The sequence below is a fragment of the Siniperca chuatsi genome, linkage group LG4 (assembly GCF_020085105.1).
Source record: "Siniperca chuatsi isolate FFG_IHB_CAS linkage group LG4, ASM2008510v1, whole genome shotgun sequence".
Lineage (NCBI taxonomy): Eukaryota > Metazoa > Chordata > Actinopteri > Centrarchiformes > Sinipercidae > Siniperca > Siniperca chuatsi.
Genome location: NC_058045.1, coordinates 27,964,720 through 27,983,788, shown reverse-complemented (window position 1 = coordinate 27,983,788; position 19,069 = coordinate 27,964,720). Strand labels below are relative to the sequence as shown.

General features: G+C 39.6%; 1 protein-coding gene across 11 annotated transcripts in view; it reads left to right on the top strand.

Moving 5' to 3' along the window:
- Positions 1–314: 314 nt before the first annotated feature.
- LOC122874508 (alpha-1,3-mannosyl-glycoprotein 4-beta-N-acetylglucosaminyltransferase C-like) overlaps positions 315–19,069 on the top strand; it is a 103,299-nt gene continuing 84,544 nt past the window's right edge. For 2 of the 11 annotated variants that reach the window (XM_044192453.1, XM_044192448.1), the window contains exons 1-2: positions 315–971; positions 18,744–18,831. The gene's annotated coding sequence lies outside the window, so the exon portion shown is untranslated. Of the gene's footprint in view, positions 972–14,238; positions 14,466–14,987; positions 15,105–15,151; positions 15,324–15,380; positions 15,411–18,743; positions 18,832–19,069 lie in introns of those variants that run through there. The other 9 variants (XM_044192454.1, XM_044192449.1, XM_044192455.1 and 6 more) reach the window with 6 other exon arrangements.

The following is a 19,069-nucleotide window of genomic DNA, read 5'->3' as shown; positions in this document are numbered from 1 at the left end:
AATCTGGGGTCTAGGGTCTTGGACAGGTCCCTGCCTAAATGAAGGTTGGCTCAATTTCACTCTGCCTGTTATCTCCCCTTCAACAGTGCAGAAAGGCAACGAAAGTCTTTTGAAAGGTTCCATGGGATGAAACCTCTATTAAATCCTCCAGACCTCTATTAGGTCTGGATTATTTTTTTTGGTGGGGGTCATAAAAGTTTTGTCAGCTATGCTCTAACTTTATACAATTTGTCAGTGACTTCCTCCAAACCCAGAGCATCCTAACACAGCTACATGGTTTCTAAACTAATTGCTTTCACCCCCCCCAAAAAAAAAAAAAAAAATAAAAATCTCCTCCCAGCTAGTGGCCTTGGACAAATGTGCACCCCTCTTGGAGCAGAAATGGGTTCCCCTAAAATCTTCTAGGCACCTTTTGGTTTGAGGGTTACAGCATTCGAGCCAGTCTCATCTTCGATTGTATTTTCAGTAGGGTGCACTTTGTCGTGTGGTGACAGGTGAATCCAGGATCTGACCGTCCCTGCCACGCATGCACCGCTGGAGCGCACGAATCCAGTCGCACCGCCCTCCTGTTCGCCTGCTGCCGGGAGAAGCAGCGAGAGCAGAGAGCAGAGAGCAGACCGGAGCAACGATTTCGACAGCTAGAAATGCCCCATGAAATTCTTAAAGTTTGTCTTTTATGAGAGCTGAAGGCAAAGAATACATCAAAACGCGAGAGGCGGGGGTGGGGGAGGAAAACAAATCGCGCGGAGGTGCATCAGCTGCTGCAGACATTTCCAGCGGCGCCTGCCCGCCTGCCTCGGCTCTGTCGTTCGGGATCGCGAAGCGCGTCGGAGCCAGTCCCGAGCCAATCTAACCGTCGGGAGACGAGAGAGAGAGAGAAAGAAGAAAGAAAGAGAGAGAGCAGTCCACTTCTTCAGACATCCCTGGCTGACACCTGCGTTTGGACCCCCGCAGTGTCTGCTGATGTGAAGGTGAGTGCCGATGTGATGTTGGCTGGTTTGACAGCGAGTTGAGGTGATGGATGCTGAAGGACTCACAGGTAAGGGCCACGTGGTTTGACTGATAACTATACCAGCGCACTTGTTCTGGTTCTTATCAAGCTCTGCACAGTGTGTTACCGAGATAGAGCTCAAGTCATAACTTTCTGCACATTACAGCCACCCTCACCGCACAGGCGTCTCGGCATGTGGTACTGTGTGTCTGATAACATCCCAAATGCAATATGTCACACTCAGAGGGCATGCATCCAATTGCTATCCAACCTATGCAACTAGGCAAAAATGAGAGGGAAGAGTCCACATCTTTAACTGTGTCTTTAAGCACATTAGAGCTTCAATGAAGAAACAAAAAACAGGAGGCTTTGTTTACCTAAACCTTTGCCACAGCCACTACATACATGTGACATGAGATCACAGTTTCAATATAATATAAAACTTTGTGCATTATTAGCATGTTATAGCCTAACAGGCAAAACAACATGAGGCGTTTATATTTGCTGAAACTAATAGTTAATGAAAGGACTGACAGAATGAATAAACATTTTAAATTAATTTGAAAAAAAAAACTGTACAAATGTTGCAAATGTGAGGATTTGCTGCTTTTCAGTTTTATGTCATAAATTCCATACCTTTGGGTTTTGGACAAAAACAGGCAATTTGGAAAATGTCACCTTGGGCTATCAGACCTTATGAATGTCCTCTTCTCTATTTTATGACTTCTTATAGACTAAATGTTTAACTGAAAAAACATTTGACAAGTTAACCAATAATGAAAATATTGATTAGTTGCAACTCTATGGTAAACCAAAACAGCATGCATCCCACAAAAACAACTTGCCTCGGGCCCATCCTCGAATATCAGCTGTTAGAAGAGCAACACATCTGAACAGCAACTACACAAGAAGAGAAGCACTTTGCAGTGTTTTGATCTTTTAACTCAATGCTTAAACTGTAAACAGCTTCATTCCACTCTGATATCCACAATATGAAAAAAAAAATAGCAAAAGAATACCTGAAATGATTTCACTTTATGAACGTTGAACTGAAATCTTAACTGTAATAGTGCGCTCACACCAGAAGCTTCGTGAGCGCCGCTGGGAGCTCTGATCGCTGGCTGCTCTCGGCAGGGGGCGGGAAACTCCTGGAAACCGCAACAATCAGTTTCTCCTCCATTGTCAGTATGGAACCAAGATTTGCTAGGAACTTCAGTACACGGGGAGATGTTTACAGGGTGAAGAAAATCCTGATCTGCAATTGGTTGCTGCTTCAGTGTGTCGCTGCTCATTTGCATAAAGTTCAGCTTCAACTTGTCGCGCCGCTCGCTGCTGCCACGGCTTCGGACGCCTCTGGTCGCCAGCTCCTATTAAAAATGAACGACTGACGGCCGCTTTTGTTGCTCATGAAGCTTCTGGTGTGAGCACACGGTAACGCATCACCACAAGCATGCATTGTCCTTAAACTTGCCTAAGCATCATCTGCCGGAGCCGCTCATGTAGGCTACTGCGGTGTGAATGACAGCTCCATGGCTCATCTGAAAGGCCTGTAGCAAAAGAGCAGCTCATTACAAGTGCAGTGGCTCGGGCTTCCTCTGACAGGAGGCTGCTGGCTCATTAGGGGTCACCGAGGGGTGAGTCTCCCACTATGAGCCTCAGCACCAGAGCACTCTGTGAAACCAGTGTTAATTGGAATGAATTCATTTTCACTGAAAGATTAAAATAGGAGGTATACGAGTCAGTAAAACTCTGCACCGTCACTTTTGTGCTGATATTTTTTACTTCAAAAATGTATTTTCTATAATAGCACTGAGGCCTTGAATTAGACACACTGCCCCTCACAGTAGCATGTTGAATCCCCACAACAACAAAAAAAAAAGCTAATGACACCGATACGGCGTCCTAAGAAAACACATTTATGTTTGCTGTCTGCAGGGGCACTGCTTCTGGCTGTCCCCTGAGCTTCAGTGTTTGTCTTAAAGAGATTTGCAAAGAAGAAAATTCCTTATTACGCAATATGTGTAATATTGCGATCCATCACAAAAATAGGCACCAGCATTCTGTAGTTACTGTGTAGTATTCAGAAACAATCGTTTCCAGGAAAAGGGAAAAAGATTTTCTACATGGAGATATTCTTGGAGGAAAAATATAGATATACATCAAAATAGACAGGTCATAGGTCAGCTATTTGTTAGGCTAAAAACATGACAGATTTGCATTAATTTTTGGATTTATATGTTAAATCTCCCTAAGAGCTATGATGAAGACATGATCCCTCACTGGGTTCTCATCCACAAAACAGCCAACGGTGTTCACTGGAACACCAGCTGGGAGGTCCCATTACTGGTCATTCAACCCCCAGTGCTCAGCAACAGTGGGTGAGAATTTTTGACACTGGACCACTTGTTTACCTGCTAGCTTATTTTCACATTGAGAAGGATATTAGCCAAAAGAGGAAAAAAGTTTTCTTTTCATATGATTCACATACAGTATTTGTACATTGTAATGAAGTTACTGCTTTGTTCTATATTAGCAAAAAAAAAAGTATAATATTATAGGCATTTACATAAATTCACATATGAATTCCATGCTTCAAGCAAGCCAGTCCTGCAAACCAGTTGTGTAAAGACAGAGGAGCGGCAAAAAGAGCCGCACCTGACACATGAGTGCAGTGGACATTTAAGACAATCACAACCGCTCTAACCAACTGCCGTATTTGCACTGTGAAAATACATAAAAAATTATGCTGTGCTGTGTAGCAGCTGTGAATGTTGTATGAAGCAGAAGCCAGGCTGGTGCTGAAAAAGGGCCTGTGTACTTAATCTTTCCCAGCTAAAATAATTGACTAGACTCTTCAATAAAATGAGTCACACTTTTGTCTTCATTCATACTGCACAAGTAATTTAAATAAAGTATTTTTTTCAAAAAAAAAAAAAAAAAAAGGAAGGAGAGGCTTTCACTCACCCTGTTTGCTCAGGCAGAACTTAAACCTAAAGAACTCTAATCCTTTCAACTTTTTGAAAGGAATTACATGCAGGCTTTTTGTTGCCTTGCCACAGAGATTTTATGTCAACAAGACGAACGTGTCCATCCTAGGAAGGCATTTATGCTTGTAATTTGTTCTAAAATCTTATTTTTCCTTCTGAACTTTGTCAGGAGTTTTAACTTCATTCTTACTCCATTTTAACTTTTCTAGAATCAGTTTCACAGGTATAGTATATAAAATAAGCATTGGAACTGCACTTGAAACAATATCTCCATATAAGTAGTCTTTTCTGTAGTTTATAGAAACAATTTGAATTTAAGACTCAAATTAAATGACCGTTTTTTAAAAAAACCAAAAAAAAAAAACCAACCCATTTCTCACAGTGTAAGATGCACTGAACTTTAACTGCTTAGCGACACTGATGATTGCAACACCATCCACTCAGGTAGTGCAGGCAGCCACTCGATTTTTCCGTGAAAGGTTAGACAAATGCCACAAATAATTGTAGGTCTGCCTCTTGACCGTACTCTTCTCCCCAGTGTCTTACTATGTTGATTATGTGAGGTGGTGCAGGTCATGAATGTCTGGGCAGACACACGAAGGATGTGAGGTGTAAGCGTCGAGAATGAAGGCTGCTTCAGTGATAATGGCTCTAACCTCCGGTCTATGTTCAGCAGCTGTGAGGAGAAATCTTAATGCCAGCCATGACTGACTCTGCCCAGCTGAAAGAGGGAAAGAAGGAGTTGAAACACTCCAGGCATGAATCTAGACTGTATATTCATATACTCTGAGATGCATTGATGTTGCCATCAAGTGTTTAGCTGGTTCAGTGAGCATCGTGATGCAAAGCTTGAATATCATGTTTAATAAGAGAGGGGAGAGGAGGAGTCTCAGACTATGGGTATAATATTCACTCCCATACTCTCAACATATTGTTTGCTTCTACTTCAGGAAGACAGAATCAGTTATAGTCAAGCACCCAGCGTGTTTTAAAAATCGAATTCACCTTGAACTCAGGGGAAATGAGGGATAGGACCCAATTGCAGACACGTAGGCAGAGCTGGTGCAGTCAAACAATTTAATAAAGGAAAAGACTTAAATTGGTAACAGGCAGGCAGTGGTCAAAACCAGGGGAGCAGTTCAACAGGCAAACATAAATCCAAAAGGCAGGCAGAAAGTCCAGAAACCGAGGTAGTAAATCCACGACACTAGGCACATGGGGTAAGGGCTGGAAAGCCTAACACACAGATGAAGACGAACCGACAATGAGGGAGTGAAGACAAAGAGACTAAATACACAGGTGAGAGCAGGATAACTAGACACAGGTGAAACTAATTAGGGCGGGGCAAACAATCAAAATGAGAGGGAAAAGCAAACAAAGACAGGAAGTAAAACTACAAGACACGTGAGGGAAGGAGAGTATTTCAAAATAAACAGAAAATAACTACACAAACCCAGAACCATAACGCTAACAGAAAATCATCATGTTAATTCAGACTGTAGGAAAATAATTTCAGTGATAATGGCTCTAACCTTAATAGCCATTTACAATTTAAGGTGCATTACTGTAAGTAACATATCTGATAGCAGCTAACAACTCTGTCAACCCCCGCAGATATCTTCATTTTCTGCTAAAGGACAGCAAGAATCACAGACTCTTTTCTTGCTGTTTGTTATGTATTAAACTGTCAAGATGTCTACACCTTATATAATGATTTAGTAATGGTGAGGTGAATGTAAAATTGAGTAAAGGAGTAATAAAAAGTAACATTTTCATCTGTTAATTAGTGCATTACAAAGTTATTGAAGTAAATAAATGCTTAGTTACAATGTTAGTGTTTGTTCACGTTTTCAGCATCAGTTTGATACTTTAACACTTTTGAAAGTTTAACAAGTTTCATGTATTGCAGGTAAGCTTGTTTTTCTGGTCAGACCAGGCAAAACATCTGTCATTAAAAAAACAGAACCATGGACAGCTTCAGGTGGGGAGGGAGAGAGAGACAAAGAGAAAGATAGAGAGACTTTATTAAGCTATAGCCACCTCTGACCGAATATTACACACAGAAATAAAAAAAAATCTCACCATTTAATGAGAAATTGTGACTTGTTTCTACATAACGTATTTGTCGTTGCGTGGAAAAATCGCTATGGGAGGGTGTTTCCTCCATCCAGTCTATTCCGAAATCTTGTTTTGTGGCTGACATAAAGGAGAAACCTGCTGGTGGACATCGTGCTGGTGGACAGAGGGGATACTCAACTTTAATGCCTGGCAGAAATGATGAGAGAGGCTGCTGAACTGATTGTGCTGACATGGCAATTACACATAGGCGAACAAAACAACACTTGAGCCATGATACATAAAAACAACACCCTGCACGAAGATAGTCAGTTGCACTCACCAGGGCAGAGCTGCAGACATATTTACAATTGCAGATGACATGATTTAAATTGGATTTTATGTATTTCTTATAGCATTCAATGCAGCATTAGAAATGTTATTAATCAATTTTTTGAGACCAGCTCAAACTCAAATATTTGAGTACTTAGATTTTTGTTAAATGTAAAAGGGTAAGAGTAAAACATGCTTATATTTATTGGTTTTTGGTGTTGTTTTACAGAACAGTCTATAGGTCTTTTTGAATAGTCTCAGATGATTGCTTAAATGGGGGGTTGAACCTTGCTCATGGGAAGAAAAAGAAAAGACAGAAAAAGCGGGAGCCTGAAGCAGGATGAGCAAGTGATCATTTTACACAACCTTAAAGTGATATAAAATAGTGCGGTATGATGCCATTTTACATTTATGTATACTGTACTTTGTGTATTTTAACCATAAAGCCATTTGACTCCTCACTTTGACTTCGTTTGAGAGGGGTTCAAAACCACATTCACAACATTTTTTTTAGGGAAAATTCTTTGTATCAAAAGCGCAAACATCTTTAACTCTCGTTCAGTGCTTCACATATGTGTGAACCTCATGTGTTGTGGAGGTTTAGTTTCCAGCTGTCAGAGAGCAGATTGTAGGCCATTTGTACAGTAATTCATTCAACACTGACTAGTTCATTCACATTTTAGCTGGACAAAAGTCAATTACAACTACTCAACATACTGCAAGTGAAGTCAGTAAGTTTGTCATTACGAGTTTGGCTGATTGTTATGCCAATTTATTTTTTAGAGTGTTTTTACCTTGGCTGTCTGTATCACCGTTGTGTTTGTCAATTATTAAATCTGTAGTCGGAATGTGAATCTGCAGTATTTTATGAATGCCACTAAGAATGAAAATGGAATTTTTCGAAGAATTTTAATAACATAAGAACATCATTCAAACACATGAATAGATAAAGCCAGCGCACTATGATACACATTGAAACTTATAAATGCAATGTTTTTGTCCAAAGCGGTCCAACTTAGGCTGAAAATTTCTAAAAGAATCAACAGCTTTGTGGTTTTAAATTATGTATCCAAATAAAGAGAAAACCTCAGATGGCTGAAGCAATGGGGGGCAAACTAAATAGTGCCCTGGTGTGATGAAAATCTCTAATTTGTGTGTTGCTTCACCAACAGTTATAGAAAGTTTTGAATTGGTTTAGCTGGGCTAGCAAACGTGAAGCACATTCCGGAAATCATGTGGATAACAAAACCCTAACCAAACTCATCAACATTTGTCCCCGATGTCTTGGACTTGTTCATTTTCATCACTATTAACATCACTATAACTGCTAAAATACGATTCTATCTGCAACTGTTTCCTTCTAAAAATCTGTGCACCTGTATCTTCTCTAGAAAAAAACAAAGTGTATACTGTAGCTGTATGTCAGTATGACCAACACATTTACTTGTTAGGTTTTTCTGTACAGTGTGCACTCCTTCAAAACAAGCTTGTGTTTCTTTCCAACACCAATAAGCTCTACAGCTGAATTTGTGGTAGAGCTTATTTATCTGCTGGTGATTTTTAGGAAGACGAATATGCAAAAAATAACCAAGACAGCCAAGAGAAACTGATTAAGTCATTAACTTACATCAGACTATTTAGCTAATGTTTACTAGTTTCAGCCTGGCCTTGCTTTGGTAGTATTGATCACTGTCAGTCCAGGAATTTGAACTCCAGTGCTTCACAAACTTTGCTTTAAACACACAGGTGTGTAACACAAATACACAGGTGTATATACATTGTGTAGACCCAGTAGTGCGTAGCATGGTTATAATGTGGTTAAAACAATCGTGGTAGAAGCATAAAGATCCTTAAGTGATGTAGCAATACAACAATGTAGCATACAAGTGAAAGTCCTGCACTCAAAAAATGTTCTCCAGTAAAAGTATCCAAATTTAGCAACCTATCTAAAGTAAAATTACTCTTTATATCCTTTTATTGGAGTATTATTACTGATACATTAATGTGTGAGCAGCATTTTAATATTTTATCTAACTGAGGTCGAGCCTCACAATAATGCATCACATTTTATAAGCTGACCATATGCTGTAAGTTAATAATAACTACAGAAGTCAAATATATGTAGTGGAGTTAAAATTCACCATATATCCATCTGAAATGTAGTGGAGTAGATAACACAAAGAGCAGAACATAAAATGGAAATACAAGTACCTCAAAAACTGAACAGGGCTTGAATAAATGTATTTAAAATGTTAAATGTACTCAAAATGTTACTTTCAACCACTAGTTAAAATATGTAACAGGTGGACACAGGTGAAGGCATATAGATATCAGATATCAAACCACAAACTTGATATTCAGAGACAGAAAGAGAGAGAACTGTTACAACATTGAGCCATAAAAGGGTTCAAAATAAGAACACTCAGCTGTCCATAACAGGGAAAAAGTTGCTTATATAGCAACATTAAGTCTCCCTGTGTTTTGAAGTGGAATGATCTTGTACTCACTGAAGTGCGCTTTGCCTACTTCATCTTCCGTCTCTATGGCCATTTTCCCTCAATGTCTCTCCCTGCTGCTCATTTAGCATAATGTGACTTTCCGCCCATTAGTAGCCAAGAAGGGCTGTACTCACACAGTGTATTGCTGAGTTAAGATCCACAAAGACATACTTCTATTCTTCTATTCTAGGTTTTATCTTTTTCTATGGAATACATAGCATACAGCATAGTGCCAATATTGCCAGAGTTAAAGGGTCAGGTTTTATGTGCTGAGATTTTTTAAGATATCCATCTCTGAGATTTCTGCTTCCACGCCAATACAATGGAGATGACAGTGACAGTTTTCATTTGAAATACTTTCTACCTATGAAAGCAGTCGACAATGAGTTTTTAAAATTGTATCTTTCATAGCTTTGAGGAGCACAAATGAAATCCCTATAATCTCCCTTGTATTGGTGTGGAGACAGAAGTTTTTCAGAGGAGAACACCTCAAAATCTTGGCACTTAAACTAAAGCAATTTGCATGGCTTGAAACTATACCACTAAGGGCGAGAAAAATTAGAGATGCTTCTCTCTTGATATCGATGCTGATATCCCAACTCAGTGTATCTGCCGATACGATTTCCTGATCCAAAAACCAGGCCTCTTTTTTCCCCCAAATTTAAAATCTGTATACCACACTATGTGGAACTTACTGGGATCATTTTTATGTCAGGTAATGTGAGGCCAGGGATTCTTGTGGTGCTAAAAGAGGCCCGCCATGACGTCTGCTAATAGTGGAAACACAGACTTTTATAATGACATTGATGAAGAAACTGTTTAATATAGGTTGTTTACGTCTGGCTGATACCCGATCTGCTTAATAAGGTCAGTATCAGCACGATACCAATCAAGCCGATTGGATTGTTGTTGTTTTTTTTGGTTCCTTAAAAATAATACTCCACAAACAGCAAAAAACCCCAACTTTTAAGTCAGGGGTTGAATGATATTCATCAAATGTCACATGAACCTATATGTGTCACATGTTTACAGTGGTCACATGATCAGTCAATGAATTAATTCGCCCATGGCATTACAAACAACATTTGATAAGCAATCAATCCAAAAAATGCTAAACGTGCAGCTTCTCTAATGTGAGGACTTGCTGTTTTTCTACATTTTTATATCAGTGTAAATTGAATATATTTGGATTTTGGACTGTAGAACAGACAAAACCAATTTGAAGACATGGCATTTGGCTCTGGGAAATATGTCCACTGATATTTTATATACTAATGATAAATAATTTGCTCACTCAAAGAGTAATTGTACTTTTTTTTATCATACCTGTTAAGAGTCTACATATGAGGAGGACTGAGCTATTATATACAGTACATTAGAGGTGTAAGAGTCTTCTTGTTGACTGTAATTAGGACTGTAGAGATGGTAATGGCAGCTAATGGATTGCTAGACAGTGCCATAGTGCCAAAGAATCAAAGGAAGACAGTGAATTCCCTTATGAAATATGCATCAATGACAGTGAAATAAAGACCAAAGGCAAGCTGTGTTTGTTTGGAAAATGGGGTGGAGGGCTGGTTGAAATAGGTTGCATAACCATGCCATCTTGCCATTCCTTTTTTTACATTCACACCAGCTGTTGATGAAGGCACAAAGCTGCTTTGATCAGTAAGAGGAGGTGTGCTAAGGTTGACGTTACAGATGTGGACCTGAAGGTGACTGAGGCTGCCTACTTGCCGGATTTACAGCATTTATTTATTTTTCATCAAGGAGTTTTATTTTCTGAAACGTCTGTTTGGGAAATAAAGAAAACACATTATTTTAAAGTTATATTGGAGCTTTGTCTTCAAAATGCACCTTTTACCAGACCAGAAATTCATAGTTATGATTGTCCAGAAAGGTTTCCTTTATTGTGGGCTGTCTCAATCTTTTCATAATCTGATCACATGATTTGTATACAAACCCCACCAGTATGTGCAGGTGGTAAATGTAGAACAGCAGAGCGCCGTACAAAGCAGTACATCAAACTCAGACTCCAGTAAACAATGAAACCTTCATGAATAATTGCTTCCAATTGTTCCCCCTGATGGAGTCACCAGGATTACCAATAAACGGCCGAATATGAGGCTGTCTGTGTTGATAGTTACTCCTCTACAGTCCCACAGTTAACAGTTCTCAGTGAGCCGTTAAATTCTGCTCACTGAAAACTCAGATTGACAAAAGTGAAAACTCCAAAAGTCAGCATTTGTACATGGTGCCTTGGGAAGGAAATTCAAATAGCACAGTTGATGCACCTGCGACTGAAGCTGTTCATTGTCGTCACTAATTTATCACTGGAATTTCAGGCAACACAGGTGCTCAGACAGTATATACAGGTCTGGAGATTACTGCTGGAGGAGCTGATTCACTGGATGTCAGGAAATTCATCTGAAAATAGAAGTTTGCCCAAATCTATGATAATTTGACAAATTTATGATAAAGTTTACACATACATAAAAACACATTTACATAGTAACTATTGCTTTCAAACATAACAATGAACATCACAATTATCCAGCAATAGAGAGAAAGATGAAGATATTACATAGAACCACTGACATGTTCTTGGTTGTTGTGATGTTGATGAGTTCAGGTTAATATAAATTCAGGCCCTGATGCTTTCGCCATCAGGGCCCCTCGGCTTTGGAACAACCTGCCTGAGGAGATAAGGCTCGCAGAATCAGTGACTTCTTTTAAATCACTTCTTAAAACCCATTTTTGTAGACTTGCTTTTCTGTGATGTCGTCTCTACTGTGTTTTTTGCATGTTTTGTCTTCTTGTTATAACTTTATCTTAATTTTGTGTTGCTTTTGTTTGGCCTTGCTGTTTGGCTTTCTGTTATTATATTGCCTTCTGAGTATGCTGCTTTTGCTTAATCTGTCAAAGCACTTTGTAAACTCTGTTTTTAAAGGTGCTATATAAATCAAGTTATTATAATATATTTTACAATATTTTTATAAAGTTAAAATTAAATACTTGAAGAACGATCAGTTTCAGTTTAAACTTGAGGATGTGTACTTAAGTGCTTATAAATTCAACCTTTCATTTTAGATGATGAAGGATGCCCTCTTTCTTCATTCCAAAGCTGCTTAGACTCACTTAAAATATTACTGTTACGTGCTTAGAAGTTTTAAACAACAGATTAGAAATCATAGCCAGTTGCATTTGCTGTAGTTCAACTTTGGAGTATCCACAATGTTATTCGGGTAAAATGGTAACAAGATGCCACAGAAAAACGTAAATATTCCTTATACATTGAACAAACACTTGCCCTTAATTCTCAGGCAAATTCTTTGGCCAAATGTAGCTGAAATCAGAATGTGTCTCGCTCTATGAGACAATGTTACATTTGAAGCCTTCGTACTTGCAGCAGTTTGAATTTATTATATCACATTTTCTTTTGTTTCATTTATTATAAATAGTGCTGCATGCCTGTGATGAGGCTCACTCAATGCACTGCGTATCAGACGGTGGGTTTGATGTGGAGAATATGACACTGGTATTGGCTCGAGCATGTGTGCCAGGAGTTATACTACCTACTGTGACAAGCCTATTACAGAAATGAATAAACTCACTACTGTCTGTCCACCAAGAACTAGGCTCTGCATCAATATTCAGTGAGATTACAGCCAGTGTCTGAAAGAAAATCAGTGTCCAACTGATTCAACTGCCTCTGGTTATAAAACTTTATGACATTAAATATTACTGTTGGTATTTTGGGTCTCAACATTCAGGACTTGGCTCTAAATTGTCACAGATTACGGACACCAAACCAGAGTTACATGGCAGCAGAGGAGAGGTCTTTTCGAATGTCAGTCGGTTACACGTGAACGTTTTTAGGAGATTATCATGTGGAATGTCAAACCTGCTTATAGGATTTTTACTGTCCCAAGCACAAAGGTACATACTGTACCTAAGGGTCGAAAGGTTGTTTTAAAGATCCAATGACTCAAAAATGTCAAGCTTTCAGAACCCACTGTGCTCATTCTCAAGCCAAAACACAAGCATTACTATTATTAAAGTATTTTCATGGTGATACATTACCTTGACACAAGAGCTTTTGGCTGGATCTCTGCTCTATTTAAAGATCTAGTCTCTCTTATAAAAAAAAAATATGACTTCCCTGTTTGTGCCAGTTACAGTAGCACAGTAGTACCAGAGACCTGTTGATGTTGTCGCATTTCCTGGTCGCTGAGAGAGATTGATAAATGTCAGAGATTACTTAAAGTCCTGTTATCTTGACCACCTCTATCCCCAGATACACACACATACACAATGTCTACAGGGTGTCTCGAGAAAATCTAATTCTGCTGCTTTTGCGAACTTTGTTTCTAGTACACATCTGCTGTCACCCCTTAAATCGAGCTCATGAATTATAGAAGTCTGTCCCTCTGCTCCGACCCTAAACTGTAATTAGTTTTGCCTAACACCTCTCATCATGATACACTTTGTGAGCTGCAGGGGGTGGGGGCTTATAAAACAGGAAAACTGGAAAGTGGCGGACAGCAGGGTGGAAAGAAGAACCAATGACAAGGCGGGTTTGCAGATCTGCCATCTTGGACAGTGTCTCCCACCCACTCCATGTCGTGCTGGTCAAACAAAGGAGTACCTTCAGCGGAAGACTCATCCCCCCCAAAAAAAAAGCACCACAGGAAGTCATTCCTGCCTGCTGCCATCACACTCTTTAACTCCTCCCTCTAAGTGTTCATCTATGTATACCAAACTGGACATTGGATCATTAACATCACTGCAATACTTGAAATATTGCACAATAGTTTAATACTCTGGTGCAATATACTCTGTTTTCAGTTTAATATTCCCTATTTATTGATATTTATTCATACATCTATTACTACTGTGCAATATCCACCATCTCATAATCATCTCAATAAGCTACAGTTACAGCTAACTTGACAGTAAGTGCACTACAACTTATTACTTATATCATTACATTGTATTATACCGTACATACTTATCAACCTCTAAATCCACTTGGTACTGACACTTATTTTAGCTTTTATACTTATATGCACTTTGTACTTAATTTATCTTACCTGTATTATATTTTGATTTGCTCAGTACTTCTATTCCTTCCTTCTATTAAGTGTGCATCGAGGTGACAGTGAGCAGCTGTAACAAAAGAGTTTCCCCTCGGGGATCAATAAAGTATTTCTGATTGTGATTCTGAGAAACTGTTAGTGGCACCTTGGCGAGGAGAGTTGCGCTTTTGGGGGGATCGGGGGGGATCGGCGAACGAACGACAAAGAGTAAAGAGAGGAGGAGGAGGAGAGAGAGAGAGAGAGAGAGAGAGAGAGAGAGAGAGAGAGAGAGAGAGAACATCCATGCGCGGGAGTGGGAAGACAAAAAAAATCCTCACGCTGGGCTACTCACTGCCTTTACAATGACTGTTTATCCCACTTTTCTGAGAGCCAATTATCTGCTCCCGCATGAGTCATGGAGCTCATCTAGACTGGTGGCGTGCGCAGATCATCAGCAGAGCCCTTTCACGGTTCACACACGGTAAATAGGACTGAGCGCAGAGATGCGTTTACGTGCTTTAGGAAGGTGAGTGTGCGGATATTTTTCACGACGGTACTGCGAGAGGCGACGCTCTCCTCCACCTTAAAGCGGTTCGATCGGTACTCACTGCATGCTGGTCCACGAGCGTTCATTTCCAGGCTGATGTCTTACTGGAGGAATGTCTGACTCCTCTCTGGCCACATCTCTCTCTCTCTCTCTCTCTCACGCTGTCTCTTCTCCCTTTCAAATTACTCCCCTGGTCCGCTTTGCATGCCATCTTCTGCTTTTCCCTCATTGTGTTCTGTCATGTCTGATCCAGACAAAATTACTCATTTCATAGTGCTCTCTCTACGCTGCAGCGGTTCACCTGCTGAGGCGGGCTGCAGTGTGCAGTGTGAGCCTGTTTGATGATCAAACTTCCTAGAGTCTCAGCAGCCGTGTTTTCTGCCCATCACACCAATGAATGTGTCTCATAATTAGTCCGACGTTTAGCCCTTTCAGTGTGGCTGGAGGCATAAACACAAAACTAGGCTATGTCATTGTGTCATGTTTGTATTTTCATTTCAGTGAAGTCTTCACATCCTTACAACTCGCACTCCTACCGGCTTATTTCAAACAGTGAGAACTTCATTCCACTTTGCAGGAAAACACTCCCCCGTGCTCGGAGCAGAGGTTACCAAACAGGTAAACCTCGGCTGTCCCGTTTGAATGCTTTAGCGATTGCGATGACTCGCCTGCCCGACCTGCTTGGCTCTATTTCATACTATTGTCTGCTCAGGGTGATTAACTGCTTGTGACTCGGGTGATTTCTGCTTTGTGTTGAGAGCTCGGCTGCAGCCAGCGGACGGGACTGTGCGAAGGGGGCGGCTGCCAGGATTGGAGGGTCAGCTGATCGGCTCTGAGGTGCGGAAGATTTATGACCCCCCAGAACAAAGCTGTGTCTGCGGCGGGACCATAAACCATAAATCAGGGAGAAGTGGGTCAGATTGGGTTAGTGCTCATCTGCTCACTGCAGATCTGCTCTCTCTTTTCCTAAAGGTGCTCTTTTTTTTCACACGACTATGTGACACTTAAGTGACTTTTCCGGTCTTGTCTCCCAGACCAGCAGACCTGTTCTTAAGTCAATGTATCCATCACTGGTTTATTTTCTGTGCTGTTAAACTCAGAGATATTCAGCTGTCAATCACATTTGCTAATGAATTCCTGTTTTCTATTTTAAAATGCCATTAGTTTCTGTAAGTGAATCACCCCTAATCCTTTTATTATCTCCAGCTATGTTAACACTGTTGGCCTTTAGTCTCTGCTCATCTTAATCATCCTAATTATATCATGTTTGTCTTTTTAAGAGACTGATGAGAATGAAATGGCATGTGCTCGTTCTGGCAGCGACTTTTTACTGATTGTACGCGAGGCACTCCACTCTGCTCTGTCTGAATCCAGTCTGTTTGATTCTGATCGCTGGTTTGACTAGTTTTGTGATTTGTCTTCCTAAGGGCAGCTGAAGCTCATGTGAGAAATAGATTTTCTGCAGAAGGATTAGCAGTGGGGTTATAGCTACAGGCATGCATTACATTACAATGATTCATTCCGCGTCTGCACACCAAAGTGGACTAAACAAATTCTTTATTAGCTGTTGTTTAAGACTGGTATTTTACAAAAACATGCATAGGCAGTGGGCAACGGGTATAGGAATAGCAATGAATAACATGAAGCTGTGTTTTTGACTTTCAGACAGCGGGAGTAGGGAGATAAATATTCTCTGCTAGGAAGGATGGATCTTAATTTATTTGTGTCTGTATTGTTGCACAAAGAGGCATTGCATACTACTGCTGGAAATCAAACAAATGCAAATGCCGGCTGTGGAATGGAAATGACTGTGAAACATCTGAAGTCTCTCAGTATGACTGCCATAACAACAGGGATTTGTACTTGTGTTTACGACAACACTAATAATATTTTCCCCCATTTTAGGGTGAACAGGAATTAAGCATGCGTGTGAAGCATGCGTTAATGTTTCTCCCTTTATTATGCTAAAACCTGGCAGGTTTACAGTGTGTTAGCTATGTATGGAATTGTATGCATGCTCGGGTATTGTGAGAAAAGAAACATCCACAAGAAATACATGGCAAATTCCCGAGAAGAAGTTTTAAACAAATGTTTCCTAAACACCTTTACAGATATTTGCTTTTTATTATGGAAAGTGAAAAGTGCCACAGCTTGAAATGGCAAAAGTGACCTTTTCTGAGCTAAATGTTAATTTATACACTGTGTGAAAATGGCTTGGGTGGCAACTGAAATTATTCCAGAGTGTTTTGTCTGCTGTTTGTGGCTTTTTGCACATTTAGTTTACATGTTGTTCACAATCACAGAGAGTCATTGTGCTGAAGTTTTGTCGTTATGATGGCTTTTACTGTCAGCGTTGCCATAATGGGTTACACAAACTGTATAATCAAGTCTCCAGGGTCAGCTATTAGGACTGTGTTTGGTTTATTACTGCAGTCCAGTCTTATTGTCGCATTAGTCTGGACATGGCTCAGGACTTAACTGGAAAACTGTTGTTTTGCCCATTAAAATGATTCCCACAGCAGTTTAGTGGCATTATTATATGATAATGTACAGCACAAAGCTGCAGTGTTTTTATGACCACCTCAAAAATGAAGAGTAAATGAGGAAAAACATAATGGTATAACATATGCACTTGGAAATGTATCATTTTTAATATATATATTCAACAGCATTTGGTTTGTCCCACTCCAACACTTTAAGGCTTTAATTTTGGCTTTGGAAGGCAGAAAAATGTACTTCCTTAGCTATTTTACATATTATTGTTGGGGGAAAACTTTACATTGTCAAAATGAAATAAACTATCCTGGAGCCAAGAGAAGCAGTTGCGAGTTTATTCAGTGGAGTTTGATACATTTATAAGACTTAAGGATGGAGTTTTTCTGAAACTAAATATTTCAACTTAATCAACCAAAATGAAAATGTGTCAAACATAAAATATTGAAGTTGTTTCGTTTTCCACAGGAAAACTGATACATAATTGTTGGAGATTCTTCAGTTGCACATAATGATCATCAGCACAGCTTGGACAGTAAAATCACTGTTTAATTGATACCTCTGAATCATAGAGGATTTACTGAATTCTGCAGAACACGCTCTGTACCTTTAGCAGTTTGTCTCCGGAGAACCCGCTGTGCTTTGAAGTGAAATGTTTCATTGTGCTTTGAATTCAACATCAGGCGTGCATCTGTTCTATGGGTTTAACTCATCGACATCATCGAGCATGATAATTTCTCCCCAGACAGCTTTGAACGAGCCATAATGTCATATGCAGCGAATTGATGGCCTTATGCTTAGTGGGAAATAAATCAGTGTGCCATACAGAGTAAGATTTCAAAATTATGGCATGAAAGAGGGCTGCAGGAAGTCACTTTTCTTAAAGGATTTTAGGTATTTTTGGACACATTACAGCCATGCATTTCTTAAGGGACATTACTGAGCTGCACATTCTTGATGAGAAGCTGATGAATTGAAGTTACTTAAATCACAATTTGTCCTCAGCTGAAGGAATGAGATTGACAGGTCAGATATTATCTACAGGACTGGACTTTAATAACCAATATAGGAATAGGAAGATAAGAAAAGCCTCATTTCAATGCAACATTCAACAATCAAGCTCAGACATGGTGCTGGATTTTATTGTAAAGCATGACTTCTGACGTTCAAACATGAAGCGAAAAAGAATGAACCAGAGGACGGAGAGGAATACGCATTTACTCCACAGTCTTTAACCTTTAGGATCCTGCAAATGTTAACCTGCTGTGTGAATTTCCATCATTTCATATTTAAATGGAAAGCAACATTCAGACATTTCAATACTATAACAATATTAGCAAAATTATTTTTCCAGTATGGATATTCATCAAAATATGAGAAATGTATGTATGTATAAAATCATATATAGAATAGTCTAACAAATGTTCAATGCAATTAACTGTGTTCCACTGTTTGCCCTACCATCAGACAAAACTCACTAACATAAACTTTGATAGCTCGTTTTGCAAGTTTTTAATTAATTAATTTGCTTGGAATTACAGTACCATGGTACAATAATTTCATCACAACGTGATTCCATGATTATTGCCAAAGTTTAAATTTTACCAGGCTAAGGCCCAAATGTGGCTGTAAGTCTGGACCCACACAGTGGTTTTCCATATCACCCTGCTTTCTGATCAGTTAATCAAAAACACATTCGACACATTCAGATTTCGATACCTTTCGTCATGTTGTGTGACTCAGTGTCTTCTTTGTGTTTTGTAGCTGATACACTGCAGTGAGCCTGGACATATGAAGCCCAAGTTCCTACAGATCTTAATGGAATGCAGCCAGATACATGATTAATGTCAAGGTGAGAATGAAAGAATGCAACACACACATATTTCTCTTGTCACTGGTCCAGTTCATATGCAGATTTTTGCTGTTGGCAGCCAAACTGGAGATATCCTGCTTAATGGCATCAAAAACCTTAATGTTAAAGGAATAGTTTGGGGGAACATTTGAGGGAAAAACACTTTTTTGCTTTCATGGCGAGAGTTAGATGAGAAGATTGATACCCTAAATATGAAGCTACTGCCAGCAGCTGGTTA